Source organism: Balaenoptera ricei, chromosome 2, assembly GCF_028023285.1.
Source record: "Balaenoptera ricei isolate mBalRic1 chromosome 2, mBalRic1.hap2, whole genome shotgun sequence".
NCBI lineage: Eukaryota > Metazoa > Chordata > Mammalia > Artiodactyla > Balaenopteridae > Balaenoptera > Balaenoptera ricei.
Window position 1 is genome coordinate 183,345,417 of NC_082640.1, and position 13,413 is coordinate 183,358,829.

Sequence of the window (13,413 nt, forward strand, 5' to 3'; positions counted from 1 at the left end):
ATAAGAGCTCTATTTAGTTCCCCAGGAATATAAAAATATGCCACGCTTCTGGAAGCGGGCTCCAGCTCCTCCGCTCCGAGTCGCTGATGTAACCCACGACCAGCGGGAGGAGCCTTGATGCGTCCTCAACCTGCTCCCCAGTGACCCAGACGTGCGCTGCCTGGCTCCTTCCGGCGTATTCCCCGCACTTGCTCAGAGTTCAGTAGATAAGCTTGTTTTCAATTCTTTACATTCTCCTTTGCCTCGCCTAAGGTGACCATTACTAACTAAAGAGTGGGTACATTCCCGTTCCTTTCTTCATGCTCGTATAACATAAAGATGATCTGTATATCTATATCTGTGGGGGGGGGGGGGAGAGGATGGGGACGGAGGGGAGAGAAGAGCCGCCAACACATACACACAAGCACAGCCCCAAGCCTGCTGCCACACGGAACAGAAACGGCGCACGGATCAGAGAACAGAGGTTGCTCAAACAGGGAGGGCTTCCGTCCTGTCCGGCTGGAATGCTGAGGAGGTGGCCTTTGAGGCGGAAGTTGAAGGATCCAGCGGGCAGAGGTGGAGCCTGGGGAGGAAGACCTTCCACAAGGAAGGAAAGGCAGGGAGGGACAAGGCACACCTGGTGTGACTGCAGAGTGACATCTTGCAAAGGAGGAAGGAGCGGGGCTGACAGGAGGCTTGTAAGAGGAGGTTAGGGCCAAAGAGCTGACTTGGGTCTGCCTGGATGATCAGAGCTCACAGACGATGGCCGTCAGCCGGGATGAGCGCGGGAAAGGCCCTTTCAGCTCAACCTACCGCCTGAATGCCTCGCCTAAGTGTCTCACGTGGCTGGACGTAATCAGCTCTAGGGGCTCTGGACTCAAATTCGGGCATGCCGCGCAGCTTGCAGGATCTCAGTTCCCCAACCAGGGACTGAACCCAGGCCACGGCAGTGAAAACATCAAATCCTAACCACTAGGCCACCAGGGAACTCCCCTCTGGTCTCAAATTCCACGACGCCCACCAAGTTAGCGGATTCTAACACTGCCTCTTCCACCTGAAGCGACAGGTTCCCCGAAGGCTGTCTGGTACCCGGTGGCCTGTTCTTCGCTGACCCCTGGGTGCCTAGCGGGGTGGCTGCCACGTGGGAGCACCTCATCTAGTGACTTGACCTCGCTGCTCTCTCGCTTTCTGTGTAGTTCGCTGGGGAACCTGATGACGCCACTACACCCTCGGAGTGCTGGAGGAACACCCCGGGCTGTGGGCACAGTGAGCGGCTCTCCAGGGACGGTCTCAGAGGTGGGGGGCCGAGAGGCACTAGGGGAGCGTTCTCAGGGGGTAAGAAGTCACATAACCTGCTCTTTAACTGCGAGGGAAGGGGGCAGGTGGGCAGAACGCTTGAAAATGGTTAACCACTTCACTACTCTCAGGTTTTTAAATGGGGAGAAGGCTCCCAGCCACCATTCTTCCTTCTGATAGGGAAATGGTACAGTTGGCCGAAGTATCCAAAAGATCTGATGCAAAATGGGAAACGATGGGAAAAAAGCACAAGTTTTATATAGATAATTTGGCTTCCACAAGCTTTTCTTCATTTGCTACTTAAAAAAAAAAAGATTATAAAATACTTGTTTATTTGTACACCCATGTTCACAGCAGCATTATTCACAACACCTAAAATGTGGAAACAATCCAAGTGTCCACTGAGGGATGAGTGGATTAGCAAAATGTGATATATACATACGAAGGACCATTATTTGGCCTTAACAAGGAAGGAAATTCTGACATACCTTATGACATGGATGAATATTGAGGATATTTTGTTAAGTGAAATAAGCCAGACATAAAAGGACAAACACCGCATGATTTACTTATGCGAGTGAGGTACCTAGAACAGTCAAATTCACAGAGACAGAAAGTGAACGGTGGGTGCCAGAGGCTGCAGGGAGTGGCAAGTGGGGAATTACTATCCAACAGGAACAGAGTTTCAGTTTGACAAGATGAAAAGGGTTCTGGGGATGGACGGTGGTGATGGATGTACAACAATACAAACATACTTACTGCACACTTAAACATGATTATGATGGTAAATTTTATGTCTTTTACCACAATAAAAAAATCTAAAAGTAAAAATACATGTGTGATAACTGCACACAAATATAAACAAACAAACAAACACAAAACCACCACAAAAACCCCAACTGCTCAAAATCCTAGTTCCCGGAAGCAAACGACACTGTTTTGACATGTTTACTTTCCACTTCTCCTATACCTTTCCCTCAAAAGAGTTGGGATTATAATATACACATAAATGTGCTACATTTTCACTTATTATTGTATCGTAGCATTTTTTCATATTAAAAACGTTTACATATAAAATCTATCCCATGGATTCCATATGGATGGACCATAAAATTACCGAGACAAAAAAAAAAAAAAATTACCGAGACAACACTTCAGACACACGGAACGGTAACACCCCCTTCAATGTCCCTTCCCCTCCATCCCATTCCCCAAGGGAACAACTTACAGTCTCCCCTGTGGCAGTAGGTCAAGAATGGGCCCCTGCAAGTTCCTCGCACCCCAGGACAAGGGTTTACACGAGAAGCCCAGTGGGAGCAGCGGGTCCACGGCTCCACGGGGCCTGACCCCTGACTCCGCAATTCCCTTCACCTTTTCCACCCAGTCACGAGATAACGCCACAGTCCTCGTCATCACGCCGGTTTCTGGGCAGGAACGAAGAAGAGGGGCTGTCTTCTCTTGGGGCTTTACCTTTTTATTAGGGAAGGGAAGCCTTTATAGTAACATGTTTTCCTTAATATTTCACTGGCCAGAACTGGGTCACATTCTTCCCAACTCCTTTTCACATCCATCACTGGCTAAAGGAAGTAAGACTGCCTTGGGGGGAAAAAAAAAGGGACTTCCTGGTGGTCCAGCAGTTAGGACACTACGCTTCCACTGCTGGGGACCTGGGTTTGATCCCTGGTCGGGGAACGCAGATCCCGCAAGCCATGTGGCGTGGCCCAAAAATAAATAAATAAAAATTAAAAAAATTTTTAAAAAGGACTGCCTTCGCTGTTTAGCCAATCATGATTAATCCCCTGAGCTAAGATAGTTCCACCCTCTTCCCGAAGGAGCAGATTTCTACCTGCTACCCGAAGAAAAAACTGGGGCTCTGTAAGGAGGGAGCGCTGGGTGCTGGGAGAAGAGTGGTCGCTGGCCAGACACCAGAGTGGACGCCACAGGGACCTGATGTATTCTGCTAAACAAATGCACACACGTACATCCGCGTGACATACAGTAATGTGTTCAACCACTCCTCGAGGCTGTTTCTAGAAGGGATTTCTGATGTACAACCCCAGCTTACATAAAGGCTATGTGAGAGTCAGCAGCTAACATCGAGCTGGTGGAATAACGTGATGGACGACAGTCAAGACGCCTCCCATCTCCATAGGCTCTTATGACAGACACAGCCAGTAAGATGAAGATGCACATATTACATTTGGTAGGTAACAGGTAAGTCACTAAATTTGGATCCTAAAAAAAGCAACGGTTTGAATAGAGGATGGGGAAAGGCGATTTAAAAGCTACATACATGTGAGAGCAAGCAGTGGCTGGTTTGCAGCTCTGAACACTGAAAGGGATGAGTTCTAGTGAACCTTGACACCATGAAGTCACAGCTGAACATGGCCAGGCTCGCTACAGGTGGAAGCCAGAAGCGAACAGACTGTAGTCTTTCATCTAGTAGGCTTTGCATCTAGAATTCAATGGTTTGGGGAAAAAAAAAAAAAAAAAAAAAAAAAGGGGGATGAGTAAGCGTCCAAGGGAAACTACCACTTCACGGCTGGAGAGATGTGTGTGAGCAGATCTATAAAACACCTCTACCTGCCTGTAACACAAGCAGCATTGTTACCTGCTTACCACCGGATTAATACATGAATCAATAAGGCATTTACTTCGACAGGAAATGGTCTTTCTACGTGGACTCCCTCTTTGTTGTGGCAGTTGCACTGGGGGTTTGCTTGTAGTAAAACGTTTGCTTTGAGAGGGCTGGAGGAAAGACTGTGTGGGCTTTGTGCAGGTCAAAATAAGACCGTTTTTCCAAAGCACAGTCTCCTTAAAGGGTTTCATTTTTGAAGACGCTTTTGAGAAATAATTAGAAATATACACTTTCATGTAGTTTGGGACAAGCAATATTCTTTACTTGTTTCACATTATAAACCAGTTTTCACTGTTTGAATTTCCAAGAATTATGTCTAATTTCCAGACACTTATTTGCTCGCACACGTGGAAATTCATACTACTCAAAAAATCTTAAGGACAAGTAAGCTAAATTCAGGGTTCCCAGAGTCTGATTACTTTAAGACTCTGCCACGCTGCTTAGCCCATGAAGCAGCATTTTCCTGTCCCCACCAACCCCCATCAAAGTACACCACCATTTATTTAACACTTAGGGTGTTCCAGGCCCTGAGTAACTCAGGTGCATGAACAGCTACGAGAAAGCAGAAGAAACATCCCTACCTTCCAGAAGCTTCCAACTCAGGAACTATCTACAAGTAATTAAAGTAAAAGACAGCTAACTGCTTAGCAAGTTCGGAATTTTACGGAAGACCGGGGAGGGCGTTATTTGCAACTGGAGGGTCTGGGATGCCTTGAGGCGGGCTTGGAACTGAGCAGGGAGGCTGGTACACGTGAGGAAGGCATTCCTTAAAGAACGGAGTATGAACAAAGGCGGAAAATGAAGGGGCAGATTCACCAACAATGACGCTTCTGTGAGGCGGAACTGCGGGGGTGGGGTGGTGCCGGGAAGGAGCAGGAGGGAGAGTGAAAACCAGGAAGAGGTGAGGGAATTTATTTCGTACCAATTACATGCCAGGAGCATGGTACGTGTTATTTCGATCAAACGTTACAACAATCTTGAATAGTAATATTCTGATTTTACAGATCAAGAAACTGGCCCAGAGTGGGTTTCCTGGTGGCCTAGTGGTTAGGATTCCAGGCTTTCACTGCCGGGGCCCAGGTTCAGTCCCTGGTCGGGGAACTGAGATCCCACCAGCCACGTGGCCTGGCCAAAAAAAAAAAAAGAGAAAGAAATGTGAGTAGAGGGAGGCAAAAGAAGAGGACTGAAAATTGGGGCATTATTCCAAGGTGAGGTTGCCAGACAAAACACAGGACAGCCAGTTAAATCTGAATTTCAAATAAACAAGGAAGACTTGTTTATTTGAAAAACCAAAAAATAGAAAGAAACTGGTCCAAAGAGGTCAACAAACTCACCTGAGATCACTTAGCTGATAAACAGTGGAGCAAATATTCAAAACCGGGTCTGTCTGATAAAAACTATTTTTTTTCTGCTATGCCATGCTTCCTTAAAGCCCAGCCAAGGATTCGGGACTTTATTCCACAAGCAGCAGGGGTGGAGGACACAGGGAGAAGGATCACCGGGTACTTCTGCTCTGATAGGGCGGGTCACATGCCCCGCATTGGGCAGAGAAACTCCCTGCCCTCAAAGCATGTGCAGTTTTGTGGATGAGCAGGAACATTAACAGCCATTTTCATTATAATGTGAGGACAATGCCAGCAATTTGGGCAGAATGCTATGCAAATTCCCTTCCAAGGAAGGCTTCCGAGAGAGGTCATCTGAGCTGTTTTGGAAGAGGAATAAGGTTGAAGGAGGTGAGAAAGGATCTCCTAGGCAGAGGAAAACGAACAGTCTGAAAACAAAGGTGTGAACTATTGTGGTGCATGTATCCAGGAGTGGCGGGAAGGACAGAAAACGAGGCCGGCAGGTTTAGGAATGCCTGGCTGAGGAGCAGCTCCATCCTGAGTTTGAACTGGAGTAACGTGGTCCCATCTGCATGTCAGAAAAACTCAGGAGAGCCTTGGGAACAGATAGGGCTGGAGGCAGGTAGAGCAGCTGGTTGCCAAAGGTTTGGGTGAGAGAGAGCCGAGGCCTGCACCAAGACAGTAATAGCAGGAATGGAGAAAACTTGGTTTGAAAAATATTTAGGAGGACTTGGTGGCTACACACAGGGGATTATTAAAGATGATTTCCAGATTTCGGCCCCGGGCAACTGGGTGTGACTGGTGAGAGGGAGAGGGCAAGGAGGTTGTTAGGGAGACCCCGTGGGACACTGAGTAGGGGCAGTGGATGTGGGTCTAGAGCTCTGTGGAGAATCCAGACTAGAGACAGAAGCTAAGACTGCTCAGCACGCAGGTGGGTGGCTGTTAAGGCCACAGGGATGGATCAGGTGACGCAGGACAGCATGCAGAAGAGGGGCAAGAGGAGGAAGAGTCAGAAGCGAGAAGATGGACAGCAGAGCTAAGGAAGGGATCCGGGGACCGAGCAGCCGGCCACATCAAGTGCAACAGAGGACGAGAAAACGAGGTCAGAAAAGCCTCACCTGGGCAGGGCACCACAGCAGGTGAGGACACGGTACCTGCGGCTTAACAGATGGAGCAGACTCTCAACACAGACCTGGTCTCAGGAGGCTTAGCTGGGAATGGAAGGAGATGGGCAATGGCTACAAGGAGACACAGGGTCAAGAGAGAGCCTTGTTTCTGAAGACCAGGAGAGGGACTTCCCTGGTGGCGCAGTGGTTAAGAATGAGCCCTGGTCCGGGAGGATCCCACATGCCGCGGAGCAAACTAAGCCCGTGTGCCACAACTATTGAGCCTGTGCTCTAGAGCCCGCCAGCCACAACTACTGAGCCCACGTGCCACAACTACTGAAGCCCGAGCACCTAGAGTCTGCGCTCTGCAACAAGAGAAGCCACTGCAATGAGAAGCCCGTGCTCCGCAATGAAGAGTAGCCCCCGCTCGCTGCAACTAGAGAAAGCCCGCGAAGCAACGAAGACCCGACGCAGCCAAAAATAAATATATTTTAAAAATAATAATAATAAAAAATAAAGACCAGGAGAGACTTAATCCAAAGAAAAAGAGCCAGGGACAAACGGCAGAAGAGCCAGGGACAAGAAAAGAGCCAGGGACAGATGAGAGATGACAAGTGATGGCACAGAGCCCGAGAGGAAGGGGAGGAGGGAACACAGGTAGAGGCAGGACACAGGCTCATCCGGGAGCGGCCACAAAGGGACAGCTGGTGTCTAAGGGAATGAATTCTGACCCCTCCAACTTTCTTGAAGTAGGAGGCATTGGAATTGGGCTACTGCAGTGGGGATGGGGAGAAGGACACAAGCAGATTATGAACTTTGAGGCAAGTAATTTAAAGAATCTGCTGAGCAAAGTGGTGGAGGGGGGCTAAGTCGGGACAAGTAAAAAGAAAGGTCAAGTGACATCACTCAGGTGATGCCGGGGACCATAAGTCACTGCAGAAATCTAAATACACAAGTGGCGTTTCTTCCAGTAGATCCCAGGATCTCAGAAGTATACAGACAAAAGTGAGTCAACCCAAGGGTGACGTTTTATCAGCCATAAGCAGTAGGGGAAGCTGAGGATGCTGGTAATCAATTGTGGAGTTCTGGTCTGGGAAGCAAAGAGGGATTAGAAAATTGAAGGTTTGAGGCTGAAATAAAGGGATAACAGGAAAGACGGTGTGAGAGTTGGAAAGGATAGGAGATTGGGAGTTTAATGTTCCAAATGTGGGACTTCCCTGGCGGTCCAGTGGCTAAGACTCTGTGCTCCCAATGCAGGGGGCGTGGGTTCGATCCCTGGTTAGGGAACTAAGATCCCACATGTTGCACAGCACAGCCAAAAACAAACAAACAAAAAAGATTCCAAATATGGCACTGCTCCTAGGAATGACAAGGACCAGGATATGGCAGCCGAAGAGGTGGGAATGAAGGTAGCTGGAGTTTCCGAAGCCAAATATAAAGAGGCTGCGGTGACTCAGAGGCTGGTATGGCTTAGGTCTGAGAGAAAGACATTACGTAAGCTTAAGCGCCAGGTCTTCGATGAGCACGGGAGACAGTGAGGAGATGGTAGAGAGGGGCATTGTGGGGTGATGGCTTTAGCCTCCAACCATGTCAGTCAGCTCTGCCTTTGGTATGATTTGGTCAGACAGTCACTAGGAGAAGATCCAGGGGATCCACGATCGCATTCTTGCTGAAATGGCACCAATGTTTACGCAAAACAGTGCAAGGACACTCCCAATCCATCCCTCGGGGAATAAGAGGATGGCTCAGTTTAGAATATGATAGTTCTTCCTTTGCACCCACCCTTTAAATCCCCAAATTAAAACTGTACACGAGCGCTAAAGAAGTTTGCTGGCAACCCTGTACTGGGACGTGGAGACAGGAGACCAATGCTCACCCTCTTCTGTCTGCCACCTCTGGGCTGCTGTTTCCCAGAGTGGCAGCTGTTGACCCCACCGTGACGATGACACCCTTGCCAAGTCTTCCTGGGTCTACCCTTTCCGGCCAAAGCACCCCTGTGTCACAAGGGGAAAAGTGACCAGTAAGACACGAGCAGCTGGAGCCCAATGTCGACCCACTTCCAAAAAGAGCTCCAGTGTTGAGAAGCTGAGTTCTGATTGACACAGAAAACACAAAAACAGTTGTTTATCCTACTTTTGGTAGACAGTAATCCACCTAGCTCGGGGAGATTCAAAACTTCTCACCGATATGACAAATCTCTTTAAGAAAAGTCTGGCTAGCAAATGCATTCTTATCTGCTCTAAGAAACCAAGTAAGCACTGGGTCCGGCCTATATGGATGAGCCCTAAAACCAGCACAGAAACTGAGAGGTGCGTGGCAGAGGCTAGCTCACCTGGAACGAGATGGTAAGAAGGAAATATAATCAGTCCTGCGGAGCGTCAACCCTTCACACGGTTTACTTACCACCACAGCTGATTCCTATAAGCCTGAAGACTGGCACCGTTAGGCCTGTTTTAAAGCCGAGGAAATGAAGAGCTGAGAGGCTACAGGACCTTGTGGATGTCACCTGGATGACAAAGGGCACAGCCAGGCCCTGACCTGTTTGGATGACACTGGTCTGCTCCTGTCACTCATCAGTTTTGCCTCCCTAAGTACCTCTGTAGCTGGTCTACCTTCCAAGGCCTGGAACTCCAAGACCATTCCCATTATTAATCCCCAAGTTCAAGTGGGAACTTTGAACAAGGAATGGCTCATAAAAAACGAAAAAGAAGAAAAAAAAAAAATAGGACATGATGTCAGTAACCAAGTACTGAGACAACCTCAGGCATCTCAATAGCAGTTTTGGTGGATTAATTTGCTAATTTGATGAGTTTCCGAGGCAAAAATAGCCCTTTTGCACTGAGTGTTATGGGCTTATAGCAAATATTTACAAATGTATCAATTTATTTTATCTACTTCCTTTTCACATAGAAATTAACATTTCAGAAAAAAAAAAAAAAAAAGCTGGTTTGCAGCCAAGCACTGGCCTTGGCACTTGGTGGTTTATTTAACTTTCAAGTCCCAGGTGAAATGTCCCCTCCTCAGGAAGGGCTTTATCTGACTAGCTTGGTCTAGGTCCACTTGTCCCCAGACTCTCCACTTCTTGTCAGGACCGCCGAGTGGAAGTGAGACCGGTATCTCTGAGCTCTCTGGTCACGGCCTGTCTCCCGTCTGGGCGCATTGTCTTGTTCAGGGCCATATTCTCCAGCCTCGCAGAGCAGGTGCTTGACAAACAGGGATGAACAGCTGGGCTCACCTAATCCGCCCGTCACTCCTCTTTACCAAACAGAGAAAATCCCTAACAGAGGCTGCGTGTCCAGCCCACTCTCACAGAGCTCCTCCTGTTCCGGCACTGACCTGCCTCACACACCGATGCAGGAGTGGCTCGGCTTCCTGTATTTCTGCGCTGCAGTTAAGTATGCCGTGAAACAAGGTACCGCGGATTGAGACAGAACTTTCCATTCATTCTGTTCAATCACACAGGTGACATTCATTTGGATGGGCAGGTGGCAGGAGCAACTGCAGTACAAAGAAGATGATTTAGCTTCTACTTTGGCACGCAACGAGCAAAGTAGAGAAAAACAAGGCGAATTTATCACTAGAGAGCTCAACTTTCCTTAGATTTATGGGCAATAACCAGATTTATCTACTGTACTAAACCACTTAGCCTCAGAAAAAGAGTTTGACTAAGACCCTATAAAAGCGAAGGACATAAAACGTTGCAGAAATGGTGTTAGCTTTATAGACCTGTATGGTTAAGGTATTTCACCACAGTTTAAGCTCCAAATCTAATGTATGTATTGATTTTGGGGGAAGGGAGGAGTATTCCCTGAATAGCCCAGGTTTCAAGAATTCCACAATCAAGAACACACTATAGTTTAGATGATTAGGAAAATGTGTACACACCTATGGTTTTTCAATTAACTTGTATTGATCCAAACTAGGGGTAACTAATTTAGATGCAGAAACACAAATTTTCATCCTGATTTTTCTACATGTTCTATTGGAAACTCAGCATGGATCTGGAACAGGGTCCGACCAGCAAACGTAAAAAGGTTTTTAGCCTAACAAAAGGCAAAGCTCTAGCTGCAGCCCCATCACTACGCTGCAAGGTGACCTTCAACAGCTCCCCTCTCAGCTGGTTTCCTTAACTGCAAAACAGAGACTGGGCTAATATTCTCCATACAGTAACCGATGCACAGCACCAACTACCTGCTAGAAGTAACTCCAAAAGAACTAGACATTAGAACTAACCAAAAAGCAATTTCATGAGACAGCCAAACTAGTTTGCGGTAAGGCAAATTACTTAGCATGACTTTGCTGCCTGAATCGTTTCCGATCTGTTAGAAATAAAAATAAGGTAGAATCAGATTTCATCGCTAGCCTCCCTATAATTAATAAATGAGAAGATACTCTGAAAAAAGGAGAGAAAGAGATACTAGGTGCCTCTCAATTCACATCCCTCATTCTTCCACCCACTCCCACCCTCTCCCCTCCTCTCCACACATGTCCCCCTTCCTAAACCACATGGTCTTAAAGCTGAGTTGGAAATCTAATGGAGGTTTCCGGAACGGAACCATTAGGAATGAGGGAGGAGAGAAGCCATCCAAAGAGCTGTGCCTAACAGTCCACACCTTTGTCCTGTGCTGTCCTGTCAAGGGACACACTCCTTGCAGGATACGTGTCACATCTCCTCAGCCATTAGTGAGCTCTGACTTCTCAAAGATTCTAGAAACTTTACACAACTCTTAGGATTCTTCCAATCTTCTACTTTCTTCTGTAGTTGTTGACATTCATTTCCACAGTGGACTGAAAGTCTTGTTGGAGCTTTTGAGACACCTAAAATGGCCGAGCACTTTCACAGAAGTCCTCTCTGTCACGGTGCCTTCATTTTTTGATGAACCAACAAACAAACAATCATTCCATGTACAAGGCATTAAGCTGTAGACGGACCCAGCTGTGGTCTTTGCCCTCACCGTTGGAAGGGTAAAAGCACGCAAACATGGCAAAAATACCCAGTTTAATTAAGTGGGGTCAGTCAATTTTCTTGCTGCCAAGACAAAAGGACTCTAGAAGTTCAGAGGGAAGGTTCATTGGCCCAGTTTACTCTGCCCAAACAGAACAAGATAAAAGCAGTGAAATTATCCCTACCTTTAGAGGCCCAGGGCTCTGGAACTGCACTTTAACCTGTCCTTTTAAATGGATTTTCACCTTTAGCAGCAAATGCAAGCAAGCAAGAGCAAATACAGCATCGTGTCTTTGCATGCCTATTCATAAGGTACTCCATAGCTAAAGAACAGAAGACAAGAATCTCTCCCACCATGGAAGACTCAAGACCTATCTAGCAGGTCACCTGCTCTGGGGCAATTTTTAAAAGCTCTTCATGCAGCAGGTGAATAGCTCGAACGTCTCAGTGCTTTCTCCCACCTACCACCCTTCCTGACAGAAAAACCCTTTTCAGCTTTCTCCACTTGACTGCGAAGTCTGTAGACCTATGACTCAGAAGCTAGGCTGCCTAACTGGGTACTTCCCCCATTTCTCTTGTATCTATGGGGAACTATCAACTACTTGCAAAGACAACCTCCCATCAATTACTAGAGAGTGGGGAAAGTGAAATTAATTAAGCCACATAAAAATTCTCCCACAACTCGTTTTCATTTGTGAAATATTTATGCAGAACTTATAAGCTACGAAGCCAGAAATGACTTATTTCAACAGACTTGACTTTGTCAAACTGTGTGGGTGCAGCACTCCAATGGGAATTACTCAGGATTTAAAACTCAAATTCAGAGAGACAATGATCTAATTTTTCACTCCCTATACCAACATCCTCAAATATCAAGTCCAGTGCCGTTGAAAAATAAGTAGGAACTAAATGAGATTGACAAAATCACTTTTTAATCAGAATACACAAACCTCTTTCTCTAAAGGTTCTCAAGAAAGACACCTGCTTGCTTTAACAAGTTGGATCTAAGATTAATGTATATATTACAGTTCAGAATAATCACGGTGTTCACCTGCAAGAACACTGTTCCAAAAGACAAGGCTAAACGTTGTGAATATACACGTTTGAGAAATTCATTCAGCCGTTAAATTGGCCAAACGGGTACAACAAAGACACACCTTCCCAGCTTCTCACTTTCACATGATTTTCTTTCTTAAAAACCAGTTTTTATTTCTATTGCTTCAAACTCAAAGTCAGGTCGACCAAAACAATGAATAAGGGAAAAACCACTTCGCTGCAACATAGCTAACTATTCAGGAAAGGTTAATTGCCGCTAATTCGTACCAGGAAAAATATAGGCTCTGCTACAGGTATAAAGGAGAACAGTCCGGGAAAACTGTGGAATTTTCAACGAGGAAACACATGCAAAGCCTGGTGGGCATTAGGAGGAGCGTATATGCAAGTAGGAAAGAGGTGAAGACGGTGGTCGAGGGAAACAATGATTGGCTGGAGAGCAAAGAAAGGGAAGCTCAGAAGGAAATTTTCGAAAGCCACAAAAAGCCAAGCTACCGGACCAGCGGCCGGGACCCTGCAGTTCTAAGACCTATGGGGAAGCAGGCACCCAACGGCTTCGTCTCAGGTTTCCGCGGGTCACAAAAGGATAACGGACATCCTCCCAACGGTGGACCTGGGGGCTCCGCGCGCCGCTTCCGCCCGCCCCGCCCCGCCCCGCGTGCAACCCACCTGCGCTCGGTCCCGGACCCAGCGGGGAACGGGGACCAGGTGCTCGCGGCGATATATGCAGACCCGCGGGCGCCGGCGGACGTTTCCCTCCGCTACCCGCCCGCCCACCCTCCTTTGTTCGCCTGGCCCTCCTCCCTCACTCGGCCGCCATCGCCGCCCGAAGCTAGGCGTCAAGAGCGAACGCCGCCCGACACGAAAAAGGAGGCACAAGCGTTTCTCGTCAAAGCAGACTTTATTGGGGCGCCGGGACCGCCCCGCGCGCGCCGCCCGCTCCCCCTCGCGGCCCCCGGGCCGCCCACCGGCCGGGACCCTGCGTTCGGTCGGCCCCGCCCTGCCCCGCAGGCCCCCTCCCCCGCGGCGCCGGGGGCCGCGCGGACGGCTCAC